The sequence below is a fragment of the Gracilinanus agilis genome, chromosome 2, assembly GCF_016433145.1.
Source record: "Gracilinanus agilis isolate LMUSP501 chromosome 2, AgileGrace, whole genome shotgun sequence".
NCBI lineage: Eukaryota > Metazoa > Chordata > Mammalia > Didelphimorphia > Didelphidae > Gracilinanus > Gracilinanus agilis.
In genome coordinates this window covers 616,999,064-617,012,066 of record NC_058131.1, presented here as the reverse complement: position 1 = coordinate 617,012,066, position 13,003 = coordinate 616,999,064, and the positions used below count along the sequence as shown (strand labels likewise).

Sequence of the window (13,003 nt, the reverse complement as noted above, 5' to 3'; positions counted from 1 at the left end):
GGTGGATAGAAGAGAGTGACTATGGTTTAAAACCAAAAAACACGAATAAAACTTTCTCATTATAGGTTTCCTCAGATGAGCAAAACAACAATAGCAACAACTACAACAAAATAATCTATGTGCTACCTATTCTTCAGGTCTCAACTCACATCTCATTTCTTCCATGAAGTCTTCCTAGTTAGACCCAACTCCCTCTACATCCTCTGAATTGCAGGAGTATTTATAGTCTTCACTTATTACTTGGTACTTAGCATGTACCACACTGCATTATCATTTATCTTTATGGACATATTTTTTCTTTTCCACTATATTAAATGTAACCAAAGGATAGGAGTGATGTCGTACACCTTTGTATTCCCAGCTTTGTATTACAGTTTTCTATTCCCAGAACCTAGTAGAGAACTTTACACTATTTCCACTTCAAAGATGTTGAGCATCAGGGGATGTGATTTTATACTTATATCCTCAAGAAGAGCTGCTGAAGACATTCAGTATGTATAATTCCAGGACTTGCTCTTCCAATCACTCACTTTCATCTCAGCTAAGTTCACTTAAAAATGATAAAATAGATTAAAAAAAATAAAATTAATATATATCATATGATCTTACTAAAATTCTATAATAGATCTACTTTGAGGATTCATCCATCTGGGTGATGGGAAACCTTTTGAGCTTGGTGTGTCAAAATTCGCCAAAGAAAGAGCTTAACTTGGATGGTGTGTCACTTTGAGAAAAAAATCATAATTTCATGAAATTTATAGTTTAAATAACAAAAATGCATAATTGTAATATATAACTATATTTAATAAAACAAAATAGGTAAATTAATATAGGTAGAATTGTCATCTATAGTGTACAAAGTGTCTACACTACACTACAGCAAATGTTTCATCCTTGGCAAGTGGACTCGTACTTCTCAGTATGTGGCCGCATGTGGCTGCGTGTCATCAAAAATGGGTATGTGTGTCAGTGCTGACACATGTGTCATAGGTTTGCCATCACCACCTTAATCAATCAGTGAGACCCCAACAACTCTCACATGGCTAATGGCAGTTTGGGGTTAACCAAGGAGGCCCATGTGACATATTGACAGAAGCCAAGAAAACCTCACCAGGATAGAAGAGTTAGGACAAAGTCTCCCCAGGAGTAAGAAGCTCAGCCTTCTATCCCAAGCCCCTGTGTCTATTCCAGCATCTTAAAAGTAATATAGCCAACAGACAACTCTTTGTTTAAATAGAAACTGTTTTCACTTAAGATTTTAGTTTAAAATTTACAATTAGGGTACCTGGAGAACAAATCTCAGATCTGCTATTTGCTCCTTGTGTGTTACCTTGGGCAAGTCATTTGATTTCCAACAATGATCACATTGCCTATTACATAATAAGTGCTTAATACATTTTATTTACTGACTGACTTCTTTGGGTCTCAGTCTGTTAATCTAAGGGGACTGAATTTGATGATTTTGAGGTCCCTTCTAGCTCTAAATCTATGATCTTATAATTTTCATTTAATCTAGAGAGTACAAAAATAAATATAACAAAAGAAAATAATATATGCCTCTTATGTCTTCCTTAGCCTTGATATTCATAAAATTCATGAAATTCAGTGAGTATTTGTCAAGCACCTGGGATATGAGAGCTAATTTGCTTAAAAAAAATAAGGTGGAGATTAAAAGAAAAACATAGTCCTAGCTCTCCAGAAACTTGCTATCTAGTAAGGGAGGCAAGATAGAAGCAGCAATAAACAATTTAAATCAAAACAGAAAATTAGTAAAAGGTTTTGTAAGCCAGAGATGCTTCAAGATCATAACAATAAATAAATATTTACTAAATACCTATTATGCGTCAGGCAACATGACTAGGTACTCAGGAAACATAGGTAATAAATGAACTTATCTCTACTAACTAGTAGCTTACATTCTGATGAGAATAAAAGCAACTACATGTATAAACATAATCAAAATAAATACAAATGGTCTTTGAAATTTATTCATTCTATAAGACCATCCAGAATCAGAAAGGACACTATGTGATGGCATTGCTAGTGTAATGAGAGGTTCCATCTCTTCCTTCCTCAATCTTTCCTTAAGACTTTGATCTTGGCTTTATACAATGAGTACTCCACTTTAGGTTGTCGACTGATGAACTAGCCATGGGCACTAGCTTATAATTCTTAGATGTCTCCCATTGACAGACGAGGACCATTTATATATTTGTACCATCTTACAGAGAGTTCAGTAGCCTCCCAAAAGAATAGACCCTGACAGAAGGAAATGCTACCTACTGTTTCACTAACTATGATCCTATCTTTATATTCCATAATTAAAGAGATAATTCTTTCCATTAAATTAATTTACAGCCTGGCTTTATAAATGGTATGCTGCTCCAATAGCTTTGTTTATACTGATGACCTGGGTAAATATTTAATTTCTGATAAATGTTGGGTTTTATTCATCAACATTTAAACTGGGGCCTGAGGACTTATGCATCAGTGTCTAGATATTCATCAGCACAAGAGATGCTACTGAGATTATAATGAAAGCTCTGAGGGTAGTTTTTCAGTTTGTTGAATGTAATTTCACATTCAAGGACTGGTGTAATGAAGAAACACCCTGAAAATTCATTCTCTAATGACTGTGTGCTTACATTAAAGGTTCATTGAAAAGATAACATACCCAGAAAAACAGATATCCATGCATGCATACATGCATTTGTTCATTCATTCCTTAAGCACTTGTTGATGACTTAATATTTTTAGAGAATTGTGGAGAAAGAAAAAAGAAGTAGTATACACACTCTACTGTCAAGGGTTCTGTAGTCTTAAAGGGGAAACAAACTCTATTCAATGAAAAAATTAGAAAACATATACAGGGACATGAAAATTCAATCCCCAACCCTTGTTATCAAGTACTAAGAAACATATGGTAGGAGGTGATTGGGAAGACAGATCTGTTTTAGCCATAAAAATCTATTGCCTAGCAATGTTAGTGAAAAAGGAAGGAGATATGGTCATGCCTACAAACTATAAAACTCGATCCATTAGTATTACCATAGACAGAGTCCAAAATAGAGTGATCTCAGCTATAGGCAGCTAGATTGAGTTAGCTAACCTATCAGTTCCCTGATGTTCTCTGCATTTTGGCCACTTAATTTCTAATTGGTTTCTTTGGCTCTTAGTTCCATGATGATCTTTGTCAAACTATTTACATGAGACTCTAGGTTTTTACTTTACAGACAGTCTGATAACTGACCCACCTTGACTTTGGGGTTTAAATGAACTCTTTCTCTCAACTCAGATAAGATTTTCTCTTCCTCACGTAAGGATTAACTATTTACATCATGGTTTGAGTCATTGAAGTCCAGCTATAGGACAAAAGTTAAAATGATTGGCAATGGATGCAGTGGATGACCTTGGTATCTTCACTGTCTTTGTCACTCTTTGAAAACAAAGGATGAACAACAACAACAATCATGAAGCCAGTCATTGTCATAGATAGGCAAGAGAATATACCAGCAAAAATTGATTTGATATCTTTCATATATGGTCCTATACTTGGAGAGTAGAAATTATAGTGACCTCAAAACTAGAACAGGATATTTTGGAATCCCTTTCCAAGTGTTTTATTTCCATACCCATCTAATTTTTTTTCCTGTTTCCCAGGTCTTACCACTTGACCCTAGGAGATCTATTTGGTTGCTAGAGTAACCCCTCTGAATAGAGAATAATGAGTGAGTAGATGATGTTTTTGCCCACATTCTCCTACCCATCACAGAATATTTCTCTGGATCAGAGCTCTAAATAGAAATGGTACCTATGAACTCAAGATTTGAATCATGGGAAAAAATTTTCCATTTGGCTAGACTACCTTACCTACTCCTTTAACATTCAACTCCCTATCTTGAGATCCATCTAACTTGTCTGTCTGCCTTTCGCTCAACTCTTACCTGTGACTCCAAGAAATTATAATATGTGCAGTGGCACAGTCTGGTAAAAGTGTCCTGGTAGCCTAATTAAATCAGGTTGAGAGTAACAGGTCTCAGATCCATTGGTGGATTAGTGGGATATCTTTGTCAGACATTGCAGATGCCAAGAATATCTACTGCATCTTGGACCATAACCAGTCACCCTGACTTTTGTCCTACCATTTGATTTTGATGACTCAGGAATAATGAGGTCAATGACTTTGTGCAAGTCTGCCTCACTTAAATTCAATTCACTTGGAAGTCAGGATATCACCCCCTAATGTCATTAGTGTTCTTTATATATTATTAATAAAGAATTAACAGCATTTGGAGATCCAGTCTCTGACACCTGACCAGGCTGGGAACAACAAGGCTTGCTCAAACTTTTCTAATATGTTTTAATATCACATCTTATTTCTTGGTGTTCCTTTTTTCCAGCCCTCCTTTTTTAACAAAACTGAACTAGTGATTATAGAAATGTGTTTTTATGCCTGCTGTTACTACCAGCATCCTAATACTCTTACTTATCCTTTGCCAGAATAATTTTTTTAGAGGCATTTTTTTTCAGCCAATGGGACTACAATCTGAATAAAAATCCCTTACCTCTAAGGCAGCTCTAGTCTGATAATTTCTCTAAATTAATATGGAATATTTATGTCCAACTCAATTCATTCTTAAATATCATGTGTAGCATTTGGATTCTGCAAATAACTTCACAAATACCAGAGCTGTATTTTTCACAATAGAGTTTCAATAATTAGGTAGCAGTATCAATATATATTCTGAATGTGGGCATATGTTGTCTCTCCTTTTAGAAAATAAGCTTACTGAAGGCAGGAGCTGATGAACTTTTTTTTTTAAATCCTTAGTGTTTGGCATATATTAAATGCTTGATAAATGCTTATTGAGTAATTAAGTGAATTGATTCTGAAATTTCAAGAAAGTCATTCATCTTTCACTCTGAATTTTGCTTAGAATAAAACACTGGATGAACTACAGGCTCCACTTCCTATCCTCTCTCTCCCATTCCCATCCCCAACACCATCCTCAAATAGTAGGGATATTTCTTACCAACAATTCACAACACTAAGTTGGCTCTTAGTTGAATAGTACATATTCAGCAAACAGGCCCAAACTTGTACTCATAATAGGAAATGTGGCATGCTATCTTTCCTTTTTTATGTTGGAGATTAGAAAACACACATGCAAATGATTGTATTATCTCCAATACAAATTATTGATAATTTGTTGACAAAGGCCTTCTCTACATAATTTTATAATACCTAAGAATAAAAATAGTAATGAAGCCAGATATGTGAATCTTATCTCAGAGATCTACTTGTCTCAGTATTTAATGTGGTAATGGGGAGTAGAGAATAAGAGGAGACCTGAGGCCACATTTTTTTAAAAAGTGGATTGTTAATTAGATCTAAAAAAATGCCAAATCATCTCCATCAGAAGTCAGTAGAAAACTCCAATGTAAGACATTACCTGGATTGCAAGCTCTTTCCTAAGAAATGCTTTCCTCATTTACAGCTGGGATTCTGGAAAGAAATCCCTTATCATTAAAATGGAATGACAAAGGGGTATCTGGGTAGCTCAGTGGATTGAGAATCAGGCCTAGAGATGGGAGGTCCTGGGTTCAAATTTGACCTCAAACACTTCCCAGCTGTGTGACCCAGGGCAAGTCACTTAACTCCCATTGCCCACCCTTACCACTCTTCCACCTATGAGCCAATGCAAAGAAGTTAAGGGTTTTTAAAAAAATAGAATGACAAAAATGGACTATTTTCCCATTGAGGCAGCCCTATTTTTCTTCAATAGCCATTTAGTTACAGGTACCAAGGATTGCCTGTAATTTAATAAATATCTCTGTAGGTGATTCTTGTATCTCTCTCTCTTTCTCTTTCTGTCTGTCTGTCTGTCTGTCTGTCTGTCTGTCTCTCTCTCTCTCTCTCTCTCTCTCTCTCTCTCTCTCTCTCTGTCCTTCAGCCCACTGTCCACCCTCCCCATCCAAAACCTGATCTTCTTCCAAACTACCCATATCTATGAAGGGTGACATATTCTATTCTGGTTCTGCAGGTCCAAAATCTTGAAGTTATTAGTTACTCATTATTTTTCTCAACCTTCTTCATATACTTAAATACCCAAATAATTTGTTTGGACATGGACCCCTTGAACCACCTTAGTGGAAGCTCTCATAACTTCTTAGTTCTTGCAATAGCCTCCTAATTGGAGTTCTCATTCTAGTCTTTTCTCTCCCTAATCTATCCTCCACATAGTTGCCAAACTAATCATAATAAAGAACAAATCTGACCATGTCACATCTATGCTCAAGAATTTTCAGTAGTTTCTTATTGCTTCTAGGATAAAGGTTTGCCATTCATAGTCTTTTGCAATCTGCCTTTGATTTACTTTTCCAGGCTTGTCTGCTAAGGCTTTTCTTTATTCCATCTTTGTTCAGACACACTGGCTTATAATGTTCCCAAACTCAGCATTCCTGCCCCCTCATCTATCCAACATAAAATTTCTAGTATTCTTCAAGATTCAACTCACATACAGCCTGCTACAGAAAGTCTTTGCTGATCCATACCCTCTTCCTTATTAGTTTTCTCTTTTCTTTCTCTTTTTTTTAAAACTCTAAGATTGTGTTCTAGTATCAGTTCTAAGACAGGAGAATAACAAAGGCTAGACCAGTGGTTCCCAAACATTTTTGGCCTACCACCCCCTTTCCAGAAAAAATATTACTTAGCCCCCTGGAAATTATTTTTTTTTTAATTTTAATAGCAATTAATAGGAAAGATAAATGCACCTGTGGCCATCACCGTCCCCCTGGATTGCCGCAGCACCCACCAGGGGGCGGTGGCGTCCACTTTTAGAATCACTGGGCTAGACAATTGGGGTTAAGAGACTTATCCATGGTCACAGAGCCAGTAAATATCTGAGGCCAGGCAATTTGACCCCAGTTCCTGGTGTCTATCCATTGTACTACACACCTGCTCTAGTCTTCTCTTTTCAAATGATCTAATGCTTATTTATCTGTGAGCTCCTAGAAGTCTTGATGTTTTCATAGAACCATAGATTTAGAATTGGAATTTACAAGAAACATAATCTAACAACTTCATTTTTACATATGTGGAAACTCGATCCAAAGAGGTTACCAGATGTGTCCAAGGTCACACAAATAAAAGAAGGAAAGCTAAGATTCAATCTTAGCTCCTCTAGTTTATGAAGGAAAGCTAAAATTCAATCTCAGCTCTTCTAGTTTATTTTTGTAGTGTGGCTGATTTGTTAAAAGAATCAGTCCCAAAGTCATTAGATCTCAGCTTAATTAAGACCTATGAGCCCTAAAACAGAGATTCATTGTATTCAGTATCTCGGTAATTTATTTTTTCATAGTGATTCTAAGTCAAAATAAATATCTACTAACAGTTTTTATTAAACAGATCAAAATTTTAAAATATCCTTAAGTGCTGCTGTGAGTTTACTGGACAGAGGACATATTTAGAATCTAACACATATAGGTTTTGTCACCCCAGGCAAATCATAAAACCTCTCAGGGCTCCAAGGCATCCTTAAGACTATAGATGCCTATCTGAAGTGGTAAAGGGTATTTCCTTGGATAAGGATTCCCTTCTGTAAGGGAATAAAATCATGGACCCGGTGATTTGAAATGAATTTGGAGTTCAAGCTGAAGAAGCACTTGGGTCATGTACAAATGTTTTTCTTTTTATTTTGAGTGAAATAAGCCTTTCACTCATCTGGGAAAGGCATTTGAGGGCCTTGGTTTACAGTTTATAGTAGTATCCACAGCCAAGGAAGGACTCTGCCATCCAGAAGCTGACACATGAGGTTATTCTCTGACATGCTTGACTGACAGCTCTCCTTTGATTCCATCCCCTTTTATTTCCAGTTTGATTTTCCCCCCTCCTTTCCTTCCCTTTATTCTCAGCTTCTTGTATTATAAGGAAGTGTAGAGGGTGAGAATCTTCCTTTTCTACATTTGACAGTCGATCTGAAAATGGAACACGGTAGCTCTGAACAGGAGCTGGATATTTTCCAGCTCAGGCTGATGTTAATTAGATTATAAAGAAGGTTTGAGTTAAGTTTTCCTGATTGTTAAATAGAATTTTATGAGAGGTCATGAAGTGGAAAAAGGCCAGACCTGTGAGCCCTAAAGACAAAAATTTTTTTAAGTTAAAATTTTTTTAAACTCTTAACTTCTTACTTAGTATTATTACAAGTATAAGTTTCAAAGCAGAAGGGCAGTAATGCCTAGGAAATTGGTGTTAAGTGGCTTGTCTAGGGTCACACGGGGCTGAGAGTCTGAGCAGCTAAGGCCCAATTGGAACCCAGGTCCTCGCAAGTCCAGACCTGGTTCTCTCTTCCCTGAGCTGCTTAGCTGTTCCAAGACAACAGTACTTAAGCTTTTCTGTGTCTGAACCCCTTTGGTGATGTCGAAGTCTATAGATCTTTCCTCCAGAATGATATTCTTAAGTGCAGAAAACAGAATACAAAGAATTATTTTTTAAAATCCATTTTCTTGAAATAGTCATCCAAATATTAAAAAAAAAAAAAAACAAAGAAAAAATCTTGGAACACAGGTTAAAAAAGATTACTTTAAAGTATCATCTCCTGACTGAACTATTGCAAAATGGCCTCATGGATAAGTGGATTAAGAATGTCTAAGAGTTGTGATGTTGGTTTCCTAAAGGCCTCCTTCATTTATTGATTGATAACAGAAATTCCACTTCTCTAGCTTTATTCCTTTTCTGAACTCTTTGCTCAAATGTAAATTTCCCTGGTAGAGGCCATTACTTTAAGGCATTAGCAGTCATTTAAACCTCTGTGCGAATGAGTGTCAGCTTGGAGAGAAGTGAGAGAATTTGAAAGTAGGACCAGAATTAGAAGGTGGTGAGGAGGTTAATGGTTAGGAAATATAAGATCATACTTGAAAAAGAAATATAGGCTGCTCTGGTGTGGTTAATACAGAATGAATGTGTATTTCAGAAGTATCTGGTGAAGTTGTACTAGCCCAGTTACGAGAAAAGCTAGTGAAGGATGAAGATTCTAGAGGATTTGCCCTGGATTGGGGACCACTGATTTGTAACTTCTAAAAAGGTCATTCTGTCATCTCATAAGTGCAACATGCCTGGCTGACTTCAACTCAGTTACTCAGTTCCTCCTCAGTTGATATATATATATATATATATATATATATATATATATAGTTTTATCAACTAATTAACAAGGGGTCTTTTAGCCTTTAGAAGGGCTTCACATTCATAATAATTAGAAAAAAATAGATTTGCCCAATCAGTGTAAGAAAGGAGGCCCCTAATACCCAACAGAACTCTCCAAGCAAAAGATTTTTTTATAGTCTCCATCTGGGAGAGAGGAAAAGAAAGAAAGACTTATCTCTAAAATGCTGCCTTTTCTTTAGAAGATTGGCTTTTCTCTGGCTTGCCCTGGGGAAATTCAGACAATTTTATCTGCTGATTCAAAGCTGCTGTGTCAGGGTACTCTGTTCACTTTAAGTCACCATGGTCCCTTTCCCCAAAGCCATGTTTTGCTCCCAGAAAAGTCAGTGCAGAAGAATTTTATCCTAGCAGGTCCTTTAGCACTCCAAACTCTGATCCAAACTCTATAGAGAGAAAAGATTTTGGAGAGATGGGATATCTTAGATTAGCCTTTATTAGAAGTGTAAATCAGTGTGTAGGTGGATAGGTGGGGGATACTTCCTGCCCAGAGTAGGAAGGGGGCATTATTGGGTAACATATTCTCCATTTTAAAAGGTCTCTGTCATGCTCCCAGTTTTTAGAAGACCATTTGTCAGTGCTATCTTTAATGTGGATTTGTGTTTTGGGTATCAGTTTTACTAAGTGATCTCCGAGGTCCCCTCTAATATTTGAGATTCTGGGATGCAAATATAATCATTCATTTGTAATAAACACTTGATTGATATAAATGACACCTTGGAACTAATACAATTTTGTCAGTCATCCTTTTTCTCATTTGCTTATTTGCCTATCTCTACAAATATTATGTATAACCTATACTCTTTAGAAACTTTCTGATTCAAAATATTAGAACTGTCTTTAAAGTAGTTGCTTGTTTTTAAAATAAGCAAAACTTTTAATACTGGATTTCTCCCTGACAAGCTACTTGTAGTTCACATGCTATGCAAGCCACTTGTTTTGGGAAAACTTGATCTTATCTGGTTCTTGAGGTCATCCTCTTAAAAAAAGTTCCCTGGCTCTGATAGTTCTTTAGATAATAAAATAATTTATCAGGTCAAATGGCCAAGAGGCAGGTGCGGGAGAAATCTACCTCAGTTGAGGAAAAGGGGTTCAGGATTTTAATATCTTAAAAGAACAGAGACTACATGATCATAAAGGAAGGTGAGGAGCATAAACAAGAAGGATTAAGTGACATTCCTGAGTGAGGTGCTGTGGTGTCTGGGGTACAAGCATAGGTATATATTATTTGTGACATATTAAGCCCTGTTTATAAAGGTGGGTGTGTTGCATATCTCAGAGAAATTAGTGATGTTTGAGACACAAGCAGAATGCATACATCTGTGCTAAAGCTCTCATCATAAAACTATGGGAAATGTATCTAAAACAGAAGGAAAAGCATCTCTCAGAGGATCTTTTGTTCATGTCATCATTTCTTTGGTTTCACCAAGGTCCGCTTTCTTTGGCCAGCTTCATTTCTAGAATCAGGATAGTGCTCTTTCTGACCTGGGATTCCTCTAGACTAGAGACTTGAGGTCAAGGAATCTTTGCTCTATTCTGTTTCCAATCTTGGTTGATTTACCCCTCTATAGGCAATGTAGTTGCCTCTCTTTCCCTCACCACCACTATCCATGAAATTAGTATAGATTCCTATTTGACTTAACCCTCTGCTACTCATCACTCCCAGGTTCTAGAGATCTTCCAGCTTCAAAATCCCAGGCACCAAAATAATACAAGCACATGCCACCATGCTCATTGTCATTTGCTTTTAATTCTCTTACCCTCCTCTAAACATAGTACTCCCTAGGAAAATAACTCTAGAATCTCAGAAAGTTAAGGGGGGGGGGTTGGACCTTAGAGATCAATTAGTCTAATATATCTTATAGCTGAGGAAATGGAGACCAAGAGAATTGATCTGGCTTGTCTGGTGTGAGTAATAGAGAAATAAAACTATAATTTAGGTTTCTTGACTCCAAGTTCAATATACTTTTCACTCTGCCATGTAAAAGGGGAAAAAGAACTTCACTATCTCCCATTCGTGAAATAACATGCTCCTCTTCCAATATCATACCATTTCATTCCATACTCTGCCTGCATTATCTTCCTGAGGTTATACAGGATAAGAGATGCTTTCAATATTGGCTTGAGGATTGGTGGGAGAATAAAAAAAATGTACTTACTGGATGTATTTCCTTGACTCTTAAGTCTGCTGTAAGAGGTTTCCTTCTTTTTCCTAGTTAATTGGTAGTGCCAATCAAAGCTTTCCAAATGGCAGCTTAAGGAATGCTATCATCCTGTCCTACTGGGAGAAGGATGCAAAAGCTTTTTGAGACCCTTCTAGCAAAGAGTGAAGGTTCTGGTCAATAAGGCCCTTTTTGAAAATACATATGTAGGTTTTTAAGCCAAAAAATTCAAGTCAGAAATGTTGCAAATAGATAATAAAGACATTATCCTTTACACCTTCTTGCCTTTTATAATTCAGATGGTCCCTGGGACTGGAAAAATGGCTCTGATGGTTCATCTTTATGGTATAAGTTAAACTTTGACTCCATTTTAGCCTGGTAGATATGTAGACCTGCCTCTTAGATATCTTCCCCTAGGAGGCAATCTTGAGCATAAGGAAAAGTTCTAATTTCCAGGGGCAAAATAAAATTCACTATAATTCAAAGAAGGCTATAATTGCGATGTAGACAGATCAGGGATTGATTCTGGGGAAATCCACCCAGTAGAGGGGGCTGTAAGCCTAAGAGATCTAAATGCCAGGACAGGCAAAAAGTTGCAGCTCTTTCAGTCTGTGTCCATTGGCTTCCCAGTATAAGTGAAACATTGGCTTCCCAGTGTTTCTGAGAGACATTGTCAGGGGAGGCATCCAGGAAAGACAGCTGTTGCTTATATTTATTTTGCTTTTATGAGCCAGCAGTGCCATAAAATATAAATTAGTCAATTTATACAGGAAAGTATATGTAGAGAGGGTTGTTTTCCTTCTGAAACAAGGCGTGGGAGAGAGTTTCACCTTCATTTTTCAAGAAAAGTAAAGCTTGGAAAGTTCTAAAGTTTCCTAAGAATCCTAAAGTTCAGTAAAATGTGTCATCCCATTGTCTTAAATAATCTTTTAATAATCTTTTTATCCCTGAGGGGCTATTAGCAAGACTGAGACCTGACACACAGAACATTTTTGAATCTGTGCCTACCTTTAATGGAAATTGAATTCATGGAAAGAGATAAGTTATACCTCTCTCTCTGTGTGTGCACATGTCCAGGTGTGCCTATCTGGGCAGATAACGAGTATTTTCTTTTCTTTTCAGTGCAGAAATATTATTATTTTCCTGGCATCTTTCTTTCTTCAGTGCCTCCTCCAAAGTTAGAGGCTGCATTTAAATGTCTTTCAATGGTTGTGGGAGGAAAATTCACTCACTAGAGGGAGACTTGCAAAGGCATTTGCATTTGTTTCTATGAATTCCCTTGAACTGGTCAACTGACTAATGAAACTATATAATCTTCCTGGACATCTCAATTGCCTTTTCTTCTGAATTTTTTATCATGCCTCTCAAAACCCCCAATTACCCAGTTGGCATTTTAGGATCTCTCTTCTATTAACTCTTTCTTCTCTCCTCTTTTCTTATCTTCTCTCTGTCTCTTTCTCTCTCTCCCCTTTTCTCCTTCTCCCCTTATTACCTTCAACCCCTCTTATAAAAAGCAATGATAAATTCAAAACCAGCATAATAAAATGTCAGAGCTCGATACATTTCTCAATATTATTTAGGTCTCTCATTTTACAGATTAAGAAACTAAAATTTAAAAGAG

At 36.7% G+C, this 13,003-nt stretch overlaps 1 pseudogene; it reads right to left on the bottom strand.

Moving 5' to 3' along the window:
- The window catches only part of LOC123234250, a 92,242-nt pseudogene that overhangs the window by 19,052 nt on the left and 60,187 nt on the right, over positions 1–13,003 (bottom strand).